The following is a 14,744-nucleotide window of genomic DNA, read 5'->3' as shown; positions in this document are numbered from 1 at the left end:
ATGGAGGCATTTTTCTTGTCTTCATCTTTTATGTTAGTATTTAAAGCAGGAAGACAAAAATGTATTAATTCAAACAATTGCTTTGGCATTTTAATGACAGTAATGCACATCTAAATAGCTATTTTTATATTGCTGACAAGCATTACACATTGAAATACAAGTTATTTAAGGACAAGGATTTCTGACAAGGATTTTAGATGGAATACATATACTCTTTTGGAGCTGCAACTTTGAGTCACTGAAGTCTGCAAACACAATATGTATGTATGTCTCAAAACACAAAAAAACCCCAAAACATTTTACCTAGGGACTTGTTACACTGTTTCACTGATTAGATGGTATTTTGCCCTCAAGTCAGGATGGAACAAGCTTTTCACTTCTTCAGGCCTGCTGAAGAAGACAAGCCATACATAGACAGGTGCCAGAGAAGAAGGCAATGCATAGGGACTGAAATGCCCTCTCTCTGTCTCATACTTAGCTGAGAGAGCTTATCAGATGTATTCAGGTGAATAAGAGTAAACATGAGAGAAAAACTTCTTTTGCTCTTTCTTTTTATATGGACTTTATAAGTCCAGATTTTTGCTCACCTGTCAATAGTCTATGCCTCAATGCTATTGTCATCCACTGTACCAAATTAAAGTGAGAGCAAACAAACCTCCTGTAGTCATGCTTTCCATTATCATATAACTAAATCTAAGTTTTCAGGCCATGAGGTTATGGGAAGTGGTCCACAGAACCAAAGAAAACTGTAAAGTGTATATTGTTTGAAATTTAAAATTTTGATTGTAAGAACACACGAGAAGTTAGAAAGCTTAACATGATTTATTGGAGACCACTGCTTTAGGGAGAAGGAGAGTACAGAATTCTCTGATTTTAGTGGGTTTAGGACAGATCCAGACAAGTATTTTAAAGCAAGCTTGTTTGTGTAAGTATGACTTTATTAATTTTCCTGCTCAGCAATTCACCACAAACATCTGGAACAGCATTATTAGTAGTTTTGAGGCCGCATTAATTCTGGATGTTCTTAAATAGCATTTTTGCAGATGCTTCACGACACTTAAGAAAGGAACACTTTAGAAGGCTCTTGGCAGAACATGAGAAGGTTAAAACAGTCTCACTCACCTAGTTTTAATCTGGGAAGTTTGATGGTTGTGAGGACTAAGTAATCTGATTCCAAACTCTTTAACAAAATGAAATGTGTCCTATGGAGTTGGTATTTCTGTGGTTTAGATCAAACTTTTGAACATGTTGCCTACAGCAGGGGGTGTTTCTCAGGCAATAAATGCACAAATAGCCTCAGTATCCTCATCAGGCTGTGCCTGTTTAATGAGAAGGACTTAAAAGGACACATTTGTCTGTTTTAAAAGACTTGTTTATGTACTTTGACACTTCATTGTTCTTGTGTACAAAGGAAACCAGTGAATTTGATTTGAATTATTTTATCTTTTTCATGACCAAGACTTGGTACAAGATTAATTCACTGTTGGTGCAGTGTGATTAATTTAGGTCTGCAGCAAAACCTTTTCCTAAAAATAAAAGTGAGCTTTTGAGTGAAGAAATGTCATATAACAGGCAAAGCCTTGCAAGTTACATGTTCAACAGGATGAGGAAACCAGATTTCTTAGGTGAACAGTATTCCAAAAAGGCCCATTACTTCTCTTCTCTAAATGTTCATTTGGATGATTCAGTTATGGCCAAGTTAAGTCAGAGGGCTTAAACTTAGAAGAATGTTTAGTGTGGGCAAAGCTTCAAAAGCCTCTTAACACAGTCAGTGTGGCATTTACTCTGGTTATTGATTTGTCTCTTCAAAGCTCGGCCTTATTTTAGGCTAATGGAATTTAATTAGACATCTGATTGCTGCTGAAAGTAGTAAAAATGAAGCTGTTGATGCTTTACTTGAACTAAACATTTTCTGGCATTTTTCCCAATCTCCTGGACATGTCTGAACAAGTTTTTACTCCTCTACTAGAAGAGCCACTTGGCACGTCAACATATGTATATTTTGGCTTAAAGAAAAGACAGTAGTTTGGAAATACAAAAGACAGCTTCTGTCTTCTGTAACAAGTCTTGCTAAGATGTAAAAGAGGTAATACATTAAATTAGAAAGAACTTGAAGTGCATAGTTGGAAGATAGCTGACTGATCACTTGTGCTTTTTTAAAGAAAACTATTTAAGGTTTCAGTTAACAAGCAATTTCCTTTTCAGAATCTGCTTTCATCTATATGTGAACTTAGAATTTTGCTCTAAATAGAATAACAAAGCCTAGTGACTCACCACATAAAAATAATTGATTGGAAGAATCTCGGATTTTCCTCAAAGGCTGAATGTAGATTAAGTTGGGGAAACAATCTTATACTGTGATGGCTTGAAGAATAGATTTCCAGTCATATATTCTCTAGACATCTCTGAAATTCATTGCTTATAAACCACATAAATCATAAGTATTCTGGATACAAAAATATGTGGAAGCTTTGTCATATCACAATAAGCAGATGGGAGTAGAGGCTGACAGCCTTGAAACTGTGGCACACACACAGCAGTGGCCAAATACTTGTAAATGGATTTAGTAGTTCAAAAGTAATAGTTAACTAAAGTATCTAGGGAAATATTTCTAGTGCTCAATAGCTATCTCAGTAGCTTGTCACATGCCACTCTACATTTATGATACACATGCACACATACATAGAAACTAACGTATGCACAAGCCCAGCCAGAACTGTGTTTGTACATTTTCTTATTTAGAAACAACTTTAAAAACAGGAATCTATGGATTATCAATTACATGAAAATTCACCAGATTTGGAAATCTAACATCAAAATTATCTCGAACAAATTTTGCATGATCATTGCTCAAATGAAGATTAAAAATAACTGAAAAACTCAATAAGCATTAACAGAACAACCAGATGTTAATGCAAATGAAAGCTGCATTCATATGCAAACAGAATCCTAAGACTTAGCTTGAGTATCACCTGAGCTTCTGTGACTAAGATAGTTTGGAAAAAGCCTCTATTTCTCTCTTGCTCAAGTACTTTTGAAGAAGCTTTCTATTTGCTGAGGGTCTTTGAGATTCCATTCCATTAAATGGGGAAAAATCTTAGAGGTACAAAATGTCTGAAAAAAAATCTTGAATGATTTCATTAGATGCCATTGTTCACTCCAGATCATAGGCAGATCAAAAGAAAAAAATAGATTAAAAAACAAATAAAAAAAACTTTCAACAACTTAGAATTCTCCTTTATGATTGACGCAGCAGATTTCATTTAGTTTCTAATAAAATTAATAAATATCATTACTTTATGTTGCTTTCTGAGCAGTGTAGTGAAGATGTGTTTCTGCAAAAGAGTTGTGTCGCCTGAGAGCAAAACAGTTTTAAATTTTCTAGACTTCCTTCATCCCATTTTCCACCAAATAGCATTAATGTGCGAACTTTTAGAACATGCGGCAAGTAATGTGATGTGATTTAGCTTTTTCATGCTAATGCACATCAATAAACAGACTTTAGAAATGAAAATACACTTAAAACACAGGACTTCCAACCCATCCAAATACAAAGCATAAAATTTTGTCTATGATCTTTAGAAAAAATGTAAACAAGAAGCAATCTTTAGACATCTTGTCAAATTTTTCCTTTTACTATAGTCTAAATGTTTTTATATTTCAACCTGTCCCTATATATTCCTGTCTGAGAAATTAGCTAAATAATAAAAAAATCCAGTCCATTGTTTAAGGAACCAAAAGAAAAAGATACTTCAATCATGTATTACTTCAACAAGGATTATAAAAGGAGGAAATCTTTTTAAACCTTCATTCTTCTTCCACTGTTAGTTACAGCACTTACTACCATTGAATTAACATCATCTTCTGCCGTATACTTGTTAGGTATAATGATTTAGACCCCACTTTTTAAACTGTGATAGTTGTAAAATCTGGGCTGAGTTGTGCAGCCATCTTTCCCCACTCTCCCTGTGGTGAGGTGACCTGTCCAAGTCAGCACCTCCACAGGCAGGGCAGGACAGGAACATCCTCCCTGCCTGACTAGGAAACAATTATATGGCACCAGGCAAGGCACGAGGCTGCCCCAAAGATCATGAGAAGGGATGTTAAACTCACTATTTATCAATCCATTATCATGAACAAACTTAGACATCTGAAAAAGGAATGAGTACATCCTGGCTTTGTTGAAGATAGTATGTGGATGATTGGAGATGTGGTTATGTCTCCCTAATTATTATAGAGTTAGGGAATAACGCTTAGTGAAACAGACATGCATTTATATTATCTAGGCTCACTAATGTAAATCAATCTCCACCCTTCCCTCTTTAAATACATTCCTTTCCCCTTTTTTATTACTTATGGTAGAATTACTTATTCTTTATAGATAAACACATTCCTAAGGAACTCATTATGATGGCATTTTTCCTTTCTTTTCTGCATATATCCTTCTTTGCACAGTTCCTGTTTTGCTTTGTCTTTGCACAGTGCAATCATGTGCCTTAACTGTTAAAAACATACATTTTTCTTAGCTGCCCTCCTAGCTTAGCAGTATTTGTCCATAAAGGTAAAAGGAGCTGCAGAGAGAGAAGCCTGCCAATTGCACAGCCAAAATATACTCAGTCACACCCTGGGAATGGACAGATTCTGGAAGGATTGCACAGATTCCGCCCTGATAGGTTTTGGTACCACATGCCCTATCTGATCCACTTATTTGAATGAATCCCACAACCATGAAAAGATAGGCCTGACCTGTTTATTCCTGCAGGCATAGTTATCCACTCTACCAACAGATTTACCCAAAGTTTCTGAAGCACATTTTTTTCAACATTATTTATTTAGGACTCAAACCCAGCTCCTGTGAAGTCAGAGGGAATTTGCCAGTGAACGTCAACACCTCTGCTATTTTATTCTTTGGCTTCCTAAGCAGGAACTGCCAATCATACCGTATTACACAGTCATTTTATTAGGCATCCAATCACGCTTTCATGAAGTAGAGACAAGTTACCAGTTGCCTTTGCTGGCTACAGAATTGGGCGCCTTCAGCAAACCACCACATTCTCTACATGTTTCTTTTCTTGGAAGACACAACTCTAAACTTCAAACCATTCTGCCTTATGAAAGGAAAAAAACCCAAAACATTATACTATCATATATATATAGTATCAAGCTCATATCTGCAAGCCTATTTCCTGATATTTTTCCTCTCTTTCAGAACCTAAGTGTTTTCCTATTTCTTTCTGAATAGTAAAGACTGTAAAATAGACATTGGAAGATTCAAAGTGATACAGTTTTGCACAACTAGAACAAAGAGTCAAGGAAACATAACATATAGATCTAAATCTTTTTTTTCATCAGAAAATCAACTTGAGCTTTATACAATGTGTAATTATGACTTCAGATTCTTTATCTAGAGGTGTTTATTTTTGACTGAAGTATCTTTTTGCGTGATTATTCTTAAAAACAGTGTCTACATATAACAAAACACATGCCTAACAATATTGGGCAATCTTCTTAAAATATTGGCATGTTAGTTAGCATAGCAGCTCTTGGCAGAACTGAAAGCAGCAGACAGATATGGCTTAAATTGTCTTCCTTTCTTTGTTTCCTTTTTTCCTCTTCCAGCTACAGTCAAGGCAAAAAGCCACCCCCAAGATTCTTTAAACATTCAATAGCCCTTGGGGAGGGAAAGCAGAAATATGGCAGTACACAAGCACTACCTAAGGAACACAAAATGGGAGTAACACAAGACTGCTCCACCTAGGGGGTTGCTTTAAAGCCATTTTGCACTGTCAGCATCAGTCGCAGCAGCTCTAAGTGCCATGTGCCATTTGACCGCACATTCCCCCTATTTACACTGTTGACTTGAACAAAGCTGGCTTTCCAAGCACTCTTCAGCTGACCAAACAAAGTGCTGAAATAAATAATAAAAGACATTTTAGATTAGTACAGTCCAGTTTTGATACCACTTATTCATAGCAGTCCTAAGAGGAACATTTACACAAAGCATCCAAGTCATACAAATACTAAGGACCAAAAGAAGCAGGAGATAAATAACATGACATGACCACTTCTGGCAAAATAAACTGCAAACACAATATGCAAACCTTAGAGCTCACTGAACAAAAGAGATTACTTGTGGATTGCCAAAAATAAAAAGGAACATCTGTTACTGGTGTCTATAGAAAGAAAATATTACTATTTAACAGCAATCAAAACCATTCTGTAGCTCTTAAAATCCACAGTTCAATTTAAATGTATTGTTGGGGTTGGTTTTTTTTTGAAACTTGATACTTTGTAAGGTTTTCTTTATCGCTTAAAAAAATGCTTTTGTGCAAAAAATTTCCTAATAAATCTTGAAATTCTTTTCAACAGGTCTAAGTATACTGAGCAATACTGCTTACAAAAGCCTTTTAGTTACATTACGGTAGCTCTTTGGATTGTAAATCAGTGTTTAGATATATTTTCGTTGAGACTTTCAGACTCTACACTGTATTCCTAAAATGCTGTCATAATAAATTAAATAGTCACAGTAAAGATAAGGGGCTTGGGGAGGTGTGCATATTAGTAATTATATTGATCATATATTAAAGATTCAATTATACATAGAAAATTTAAAATAATTCAAATCTAAAGTCTTTCATATAAACAAAGCACTTAAACTCCATCAATTTCATCAAATTTACTTTGCACTTACCCATTAAGTGCTTAATTAAAGTTAATCTTGAGAGCTGAGATTCCTATCATGACTAAGGTATATCAGATTATTTTCTGTATTATGGCAAAATCATAAATTATTGGCTGGAAAGGGTCTTCAAGGCCTCTAGTCTAACCTCTTGCTCAAAGGAGGGCTATTTTTGCAGTTAAATCGGGTTGCCTATGGCCCTTTTGAAAATCTCCAGACAAATTTTGAAAAATCTTCAAGAATGGAGAATATTGACTTCTCTTCACCCCTGGTGGAGTTGCTTATACCACCCAGGATGCCATTCACCATCATTGCTGTGAGGTCACGCTGCTGATCAGGTTCACCAAGAGGCCCAGTCCTTTTCTGCAAAGTTGGTCTTGTGACAGCCAGTACCCAGCTTGTACCAGTGCATGGAGGTTTTCTGCCTCAAGTGCAGCCTTTACACTTGTTGAACTTGTTCCTGCTTAATCCATGGTTGCAAAGTTCCATGGGTTCGTATATCTTCAGCTCGTTTAACTCAACCCTCCTTTGAGCAATTACAATAATATACAACAGAACACTATAAAATAGCCCAGTTCTGTTGAAAGGGGACTACAGTGATCATCCAGTCCAACTGCCTGACTGAGGCCAACCAGAAGTGAAAGTATGTTGTTAAGGGCATTGTTCAAATGCATCTTAAACACTGTGACAGGCTCAGGGCATTGACCACCTCTCCAGGAAGCCCATTCCAGTATTTGATTGCCCTGTCCATAAATAAATGCTTCCTAATGTCCAGTTTGACCCTCTGCTGGCACAGCTTTGTACCAGTCCCACACATTCCATTATTGGGTCCCAGGGAGAAGAAATGGAGACATCTCCTCTCACTCCCTGTGCTCAGGAACCTGTGCAGAGCAATGAGGTCACCCCTCAACCTCCTTTTCTCCAAACTAAAGAAACCCAAAGTCCTTAATGACATCTCCCAGAACTTTCACCAGCTTTTTTACCCTCCTCAAGACACATTCAAGAACTGCCACATCCTTCTTCTCTGATTCTATGTTTTTTAAATCACAGGGCCCAGAACTGCACTCAACATTATAGAAGAGGCTGCACCAATGCTGAATACAGTGATAATCACCTCTCTTGCAGTGTTTGATGTATCTTGGGATGCTGTTTGCCTGCCAGGCTGCCAGGGCTCACTGCTGACTCATGCTGATCTGCTGAAAAACAGCATCCCCCCTCTCTCTCTGCCGGACTGCTCTCCTGCCACTCCTTTTCCAATTTGTACTTGTGTTCAATCTTATCCTGTCCCACATACGGAACCCAGCATTTGTTCCTGAATTCCATGCCCTTGATGATTACCTAATGCTCTATTTGGATCCCTCTGCAAGGCCTCTCATCCCTCAAGAGAGTCAAAAGCACCTCCCAGTTTAGTATCATCAACATAATAATGGTGCATTCATCTCCTGCATCCAGACCACTGACAAAAAGATCAAACAGAACTGGCAGAACCTGGAAGGCTTAGCAGGAGATCGTGCTAGTAAGGACTGAAATAAGTAAAGCATTAGATATGTCAGCATCTTTCATGCCCTTCACTAGTGGATCACCTACCTGATTCACCACCAGGTCTGTGATTTCCCTGGTTTTCTTTTTGCTGCAATATAATGGCAAAAGCCCTTCTTGTTGCACTTCACACGCCTTGCAATACCAGCCAAACTTTGGTATTGCTAATTTCATCCTTGCATCCCCATATGGTGTTTCTATTCTTGGCAGTACGTCCCGTCTTCTGCTTTTCATACACTTCTTTCTTGTGTTTGAGCTCAGCCACATGATCTCTGTTTGACCACACTGGTTTCCTGTGGTGCCCACTGTATGTGTTGAATATTGGTGCAATATCAGTCACCAATAAAGATTGAGTCAAAGCAGGTTATGTCTACAGGGATGGACAAATTTTTAAAAAAAAGTTCCAATTTGGACTTTGGAGCATTCTAATGTTTTGGCTTAGAATTATTTTTTCCTGGTGAAACCACTCCATGTCTCTCATATCTGAACTATACATTAAGACTGAGACATGCTATCCCTCTCTCTCAGGGCTTTAGACTATGAATAAATCCATATGTGATAGTTTATTTGTTACTGTAATGAAAAGGTTAACAGGAACGCTGGATCTTGCACTTGAATGTCAGGCTTTTTCTCTACACCGTGGTTTTCTTTTGCCTTCATCAATCTTGTTACTGGATGAAGCACATATACCCATCCTGTTCATCACAGACTGAAAAGTGGAAAATGAGATACAAATCCAGTGAGAATTCTAAAAAGCAGGAGCTTAATGTTGAACCTGAATTCAAGGATGTTTGACTGGAGGGATAGATGGAGAATATACATGAAAAAGTAATTTAAGCACAGAATTCTGTGTCTCCTGAAGTCTATTATAGGGATTTAGTCTAATTATAGGGATTTAGAAAAACTATAAAAAAAGAAGAGCTGGAAAAAGTTGAGAGGGAAATGATTCAAGAATGAATAATAATTTCAGTAGAGCCCGAGCTGAATCAAGGAAGAAGCCTGGCAGTGCTGTAGGGATTGGGAAAGGTCAGTGACACACAAGCAAATTGTAAGGAGGATAGAAGGTTTAGAAATCATGTCAGACTCAAGGATGGCTTCAAGATTTCCTGTCTTCACTACTGCAGAAAATAATTAGGCAAATGATTGCAATAGTTGCAGTCTTCTTACAAAATTTAAAAAAACAAAACATATTTCATTGCTGCCAAACCATCATCCCTACAGACTTTTGCTCCCTTTCAATAAAAGTTAATGGAAGAAGGGGTTCTGATGGGGTTCTGGTACTGACACCTGTCAAGGCTGACCTTATTGCACTTGCTTTTAAACAATCTGTAACATATTTGGGAATACACATGTAGGGGATTTATTTGTTTGAGGAGATTCTGCGGAGTTAAAAGAAAAAAAATACAAAATCAAACTAAAGAAACTGTAAACTGTAAACTGATGTTGACAGCTCTTCTACAGATAATAAACGTGTTAAAAAGGCATGGAACAAAGGATTATAAGAAATGCAGAATGCCATGTAAACAAAGCTCAATGTGCTCAACAGAAATAGCATGGTAAATGAATGAAAGTTCAAAGTAGCATTTTGAAAAAGCCGAGATATTTCAGGGTGAAAATAGTAAAACCTTAGACAAAGAAAAGGTGTAGAGGAGAAAACTGCTCAGTTACCTGCTTTTCAGAGTTGTTTGGAAATTAACAATGGCAAAAGCAAGGTGGGCATGATTCAGTGGAATCCCTTTTCCACTTGACAGGAGTTCAGTTCACCTTACTTGAAAATGTCATGCAAGACTGTAAAATGGAGACTTTCCAGCTGGCTTTTATGCCAAGCTGTTGTCCTAATGAGAAAATGTGAAAGGCTGAACAATAATTTCATAGACCTGCAAATCTAACAGAACACAGTCCTAGAGAAGAAATAAACAACTCTTGGATCAAAGACTTCATAGATCACCTTCACTGGAGGAACAAGTAAAAATTTATTAGTTGCTTTCTTTTTCTTTTTTTTGTTTTGAAGCCAGCTCACAATAAGTATGCAGTTTAGTGTCAACTTAAATTACATCTACAGTTTTCTGACAGATTCATTTGCTTTTTGAGGTTTATGTCTAACACACTGACAGTTTCTAATCAATAGGAGACAATTCCCTTTGAGAGTTATTAAAATATACCTTGCATTTAAATGCAATAAAAAGCATGACTGAACATGCCTCTGTTCCTTATAACACATAAATACCACATCTGGCCCATAAAAAACATGCATTATACAAAGGTTGTATGAATGCCAGATACGTATTATTACATGGAACTGTTTTGTCCATCTAGCCTAATTTCCAGATGTTTTGTTATTTGTAGACAAGAGTATTGCCAAATCTGTTGTTCGAAGTCCATTTACTTCAAGAGGGCAAGGGACAGGGCTAGCAAGTTAAGCTACAGGAAATGCTTGTGATACAGTTAATGGCAAATCATGTGACTAAATTATCAGTGCTATCATGTTTAAAGAAATGCACTTAAAAATTCAATTTCAGACTAAGATTTCACTCGACTGCATTTTAAATATGCACTTACTTATTCTTCCAGCAGTAAATGGCACATAATTGTAGGTAATATTAACAAAAAACAGAGCAAGAAACTAATAAAAATGAAATGGAAACCATTAGTACAAAAATTGCTGGTAACTGTAACCATATCCAACAACATATCAAGCAGTTAACTAAAAATTTTGAAGACATTGAAAACTAGTATCTTTTGATTCCTCCAATTTAAAATTGGGCTGTGTGATTCTTCTTGGGTTGGGGAGGGTGTTGTTTTGTGGGGTTTTTTTTAATCTCTAAAGAACAGAAATACATTATGAAATATATTTGGTAATGTATTAGGGTGACAGTTCTCAAAGAACCATATGGCATCTGAAAAGCTTGTTTGAGTCCTTCACAAAAGCCAGGTTTCTAGTGCTATAGTTAAAGTATGAGGTAGGGAAGGGGGTGAAAAGGCATGTAGGTGAGCATATAATAGAAAAGCAGCAGACACTATGTCATAAAAATGTTGTTTCACCAAGATGTCTGAACACACAGGACACAAAAGACTTTAAGCACAGCAAAGTGGAAATGAAGAATTGTATGAATGCCACTAAAAAAGAGTTACTAACATAGGGGTTGGGCAGTAACCACTAGTTTCCTTGTAATGAAAGTACATTTTATTAAATGCAGGGCTTGGTTTAATGAAATACAAGATATACAGAGATATGAAGGTTACCAAGTGAAAACACACATTTTTAGAATAATTAATGTATCAGTGTGACACTTTTGATTTCATCCTTGAAAACAAACAAAAAAACCCAACAATCTTAGAATGACTACGAGAATGTACGTCACAATCCTATTCAAAATGTACAGATCTCCTAACTTCTCTTTTCTAAAAAGTAACATTAACCCCAGGGTCTTTTCTGTCCTATAATATTTCCTATACTGGCACTGAAAACCTCAAAGTTCCTCTGCTCAATTCATTGTGAGTCCTGTTTCAAATTACCTACTGCTTCTCACATCAAGCCTTCTTTTTTTTGTAAGTCCTAAGCAGGAGCACAGCCATTAAAAAAACCCCTAGACATTTCAGGTGAAGGGAGGCAGACCTAATAGGGTCTCAGAAAAACCTGGAGGCTACGGTCTAGGGTGGACTTCATAGTTAATGATTCATTTGTTTACCTCTCTTCAAATTTACTAAATACCAATATTTAAAACAGGATTATAACTATATCCACAAAAAACAAACCCCCCACTTTTTCTGAAATACATAATGGCTGGGAGGGTATAATTCATTTCAGTCCTGTGAATACCCTGCAAGTTGTTTTTTCCTGAAACCTAACAAAGACTATAAAGATGTCCCAAGGTTTTAGACAGCGCTAAAAGATGGGAAAACATTCATCATTCTGCCTATAAAAAATGATGGTTGATCCACCATCACTGATAATTTGTCAGAAGCTGAGCTAAGATGATGATCAATAACTTACCCTACTTCTCAAGTTAAGACCTGTCCTGCTGCAGCCATCAGTTTTATTCTCCAAGGACAGCTCCAGTGACTTTCTGATTGGTTGGCATTCTGGGTGTTGTGCACTAGCAGGCCCCCTAAACCAGTCAGAAAACTTGGGGCTTAGTGTACTGCCAACTACACACAAGGACATTTAGAATTACAGATTGAGTAGCACAGCACATAAGATTATCCTTGGTAAACACAAAGCTGGCTATTCACTTGCCTTGCTGTGAATAGCCAGATGAATGGGTTTTCAGACTAAAGACGACTTACATCCCATGTCTAAAAGTTTGTGTATAATGATTGAGATAGCTGTGACAAGACTAAGGAGGTAATTAATATTTCTCATTGTATGTATTAGCTGAATTGGCAAGCATTTCTCTTAGAAACTATTTGTTATTTTATTGTAAAGAGAAAGCAATCTGGACCAAGAGTACACCTGATACTGCTTGTACAATGGATTGCTCAAGGAAGACAGAGTACAAAGAAATATTCTGTGTATGAACACCAGCAAGAAGAGAGCAACAATGCACTTGTGCAATACTGGAAGGAAAATAACCTGTACATTTCCTGTAATGTTTCTGAGTTGGAAACATAAATTAATTATTCCTTTTTGGATCCCATAAAGAAGGCCTGGTTAAATCAATCTTGAGATTCTGCATGACTCCTGCTATTGAAAATAAAAACTACTCAGACTCTCTGCACTGCTAAATATCCTGACACTTGTAGGGATCAAATATGTCACTTAGAATATGTCTATAATGTATCCAACAGAATGAAATTAAAATTGACTGATTACAGCAGTATAAACACATAACAGAAAAAATTCAAAACAAGCAGCTTGTTACACACATTTATGTTACACATTTATGCTCAAATTATTTTTTTCTTCAAAGCTAAGAACACAAAGATATTAAATACTACTAGTACTGTTTGTTAGGAGGTCTCCAAACACTTCACAAAGGGGACAATGCTTTCTAAATGTAACATGCTACCCAAAACCACGCTAAGTCAGAGATGGAACTATCACAAGCTAAATTATAACAGATGCAAAATTTATGGCAGGTAGAATTAGCCTCATCCTCACCCTTTAGAGCAATGCATTCACCTGTATCTACTACCAGTTTTTACTGAAAGCATCTGCAAGCTCTCACTGCAACACTATTGTCCAGGAGAAAAACAAGTGTTGTTAAAAACAAACCAGTACCCTCGAAGTGTTCCTCTGGAGATTTTTAAAATACTGTTACCTATATTACTGTCTAAAACATAGGATATTCCTTTCACAGTTCCCATGAAGTCCAAGGAAAAAAAGATATGCATATATATTTGATTTTCTGGTCTAGAAAATGCATCTTCCTTGTATGTACTCTGGGTCCTGTTTGCATATATGCTGTAATCCTAACACATGTTCTTGTTTCATTTTATAAGGACCAGTGGAAGAGTTTGTATGCACTGACTTCTTTACTGCTCCATAAAGCATGACTCTTCTGTAATCAAAGTTCATGTTAAAAATTAAATGAGCCTAAGGAGGATAATTTATATCTCCTTCCTCCATATTTCCCCATCCATGCCATCTGCAAAGAATAGTGTACTTGACACTGCAAAAAAAAAAAGGGTTGGATTATTTTCTTCTTGACAGACTGCATGCAGCTTGCTGCTCTTTGGGATCATAATGCTGAATGGAAATAATTTTAAAAAATCAGTAACAAGTTGCCAGCAGTGAACAATGCAACAGATCTAGTTTGGCATGTACTAGTTCACCCTACTGGTCAGCAACACTGTCTGACCTTTTGGACATAAAAATCCCAAAGCACAGGATCAAAGAATAGTTTGGGCTGGAAGGGGCCTCAAAGATCATTTAGTTCCACATCCTCTGCCACAGGAAGGGACACCTGCAACTAGACCAGGTTGCCCAGAGCTCCATCCAACCTGGCCTTGAACACTTCCAAGGATGCGATGTCCACAACTTGTCCAGACAACCTGTTCTAGTGTCTCAGCACCCTTATAGTGAAGGATTTATTTCTAATGTCTAATCTAAACCTAGCCTCTCTCATCTTACAGCTATTCCCTCTTGTCCTATCACTACATGCCCTTGTAAAAAGTCCCTCTTTGTACCTCTTGTCAGCCCCCTTTATGTACTGGAAGGTGTTCTAAGATATCCCAAGAGCCTTCTCTTTTCCAGGCCAAACAACCCTAACTCTCTCAGTTTGTCTTACAGAGGAGAGGTGTTCCTGCTTTGTGATCATCTCCATGGCCCTCATCTGGACTAACTCCAACAAGGCCATGCACTTTTTATACTGGAGGCCCCAGCCCTGCAGGTGGGGTCCCAGCAGAGCAGAGCAGAGGGGCAGAATCCCCTCCCTGCCCTGCTGCCCACCCTGCTCTGGATGCAGCCCAGGACACGTGTGGCTCTCTGGGCTGGCAGGGCCCATGGCTGGAGCATGTCCAGCCTCTCAGCCACCAGCACTCCCAAGTCTTTTGACTCAAATCTATTATCAATACATTCTCTACA

The sequence above is a fragment of the Zonotrichia albicollis genome, chromosome Z (assembly GCF_047830755.1).
Source record: "Zonotrichia albicollis isolate bZonAlb1 chromosome Z, bZonAlb1.hap1, whole genome shotgun sequence".
Taxonomy (NCBI): Eukaryota; Metazoa; Chordata; class Aves; order Passeriformes; family Passerellidae; genus Zonotrichia; species Zonotrichia albicollis.
The sequence above is the reverse complement of the archived record's forward strand: the minus strand, read 5'-3'. Positions refer to the sequence as shown.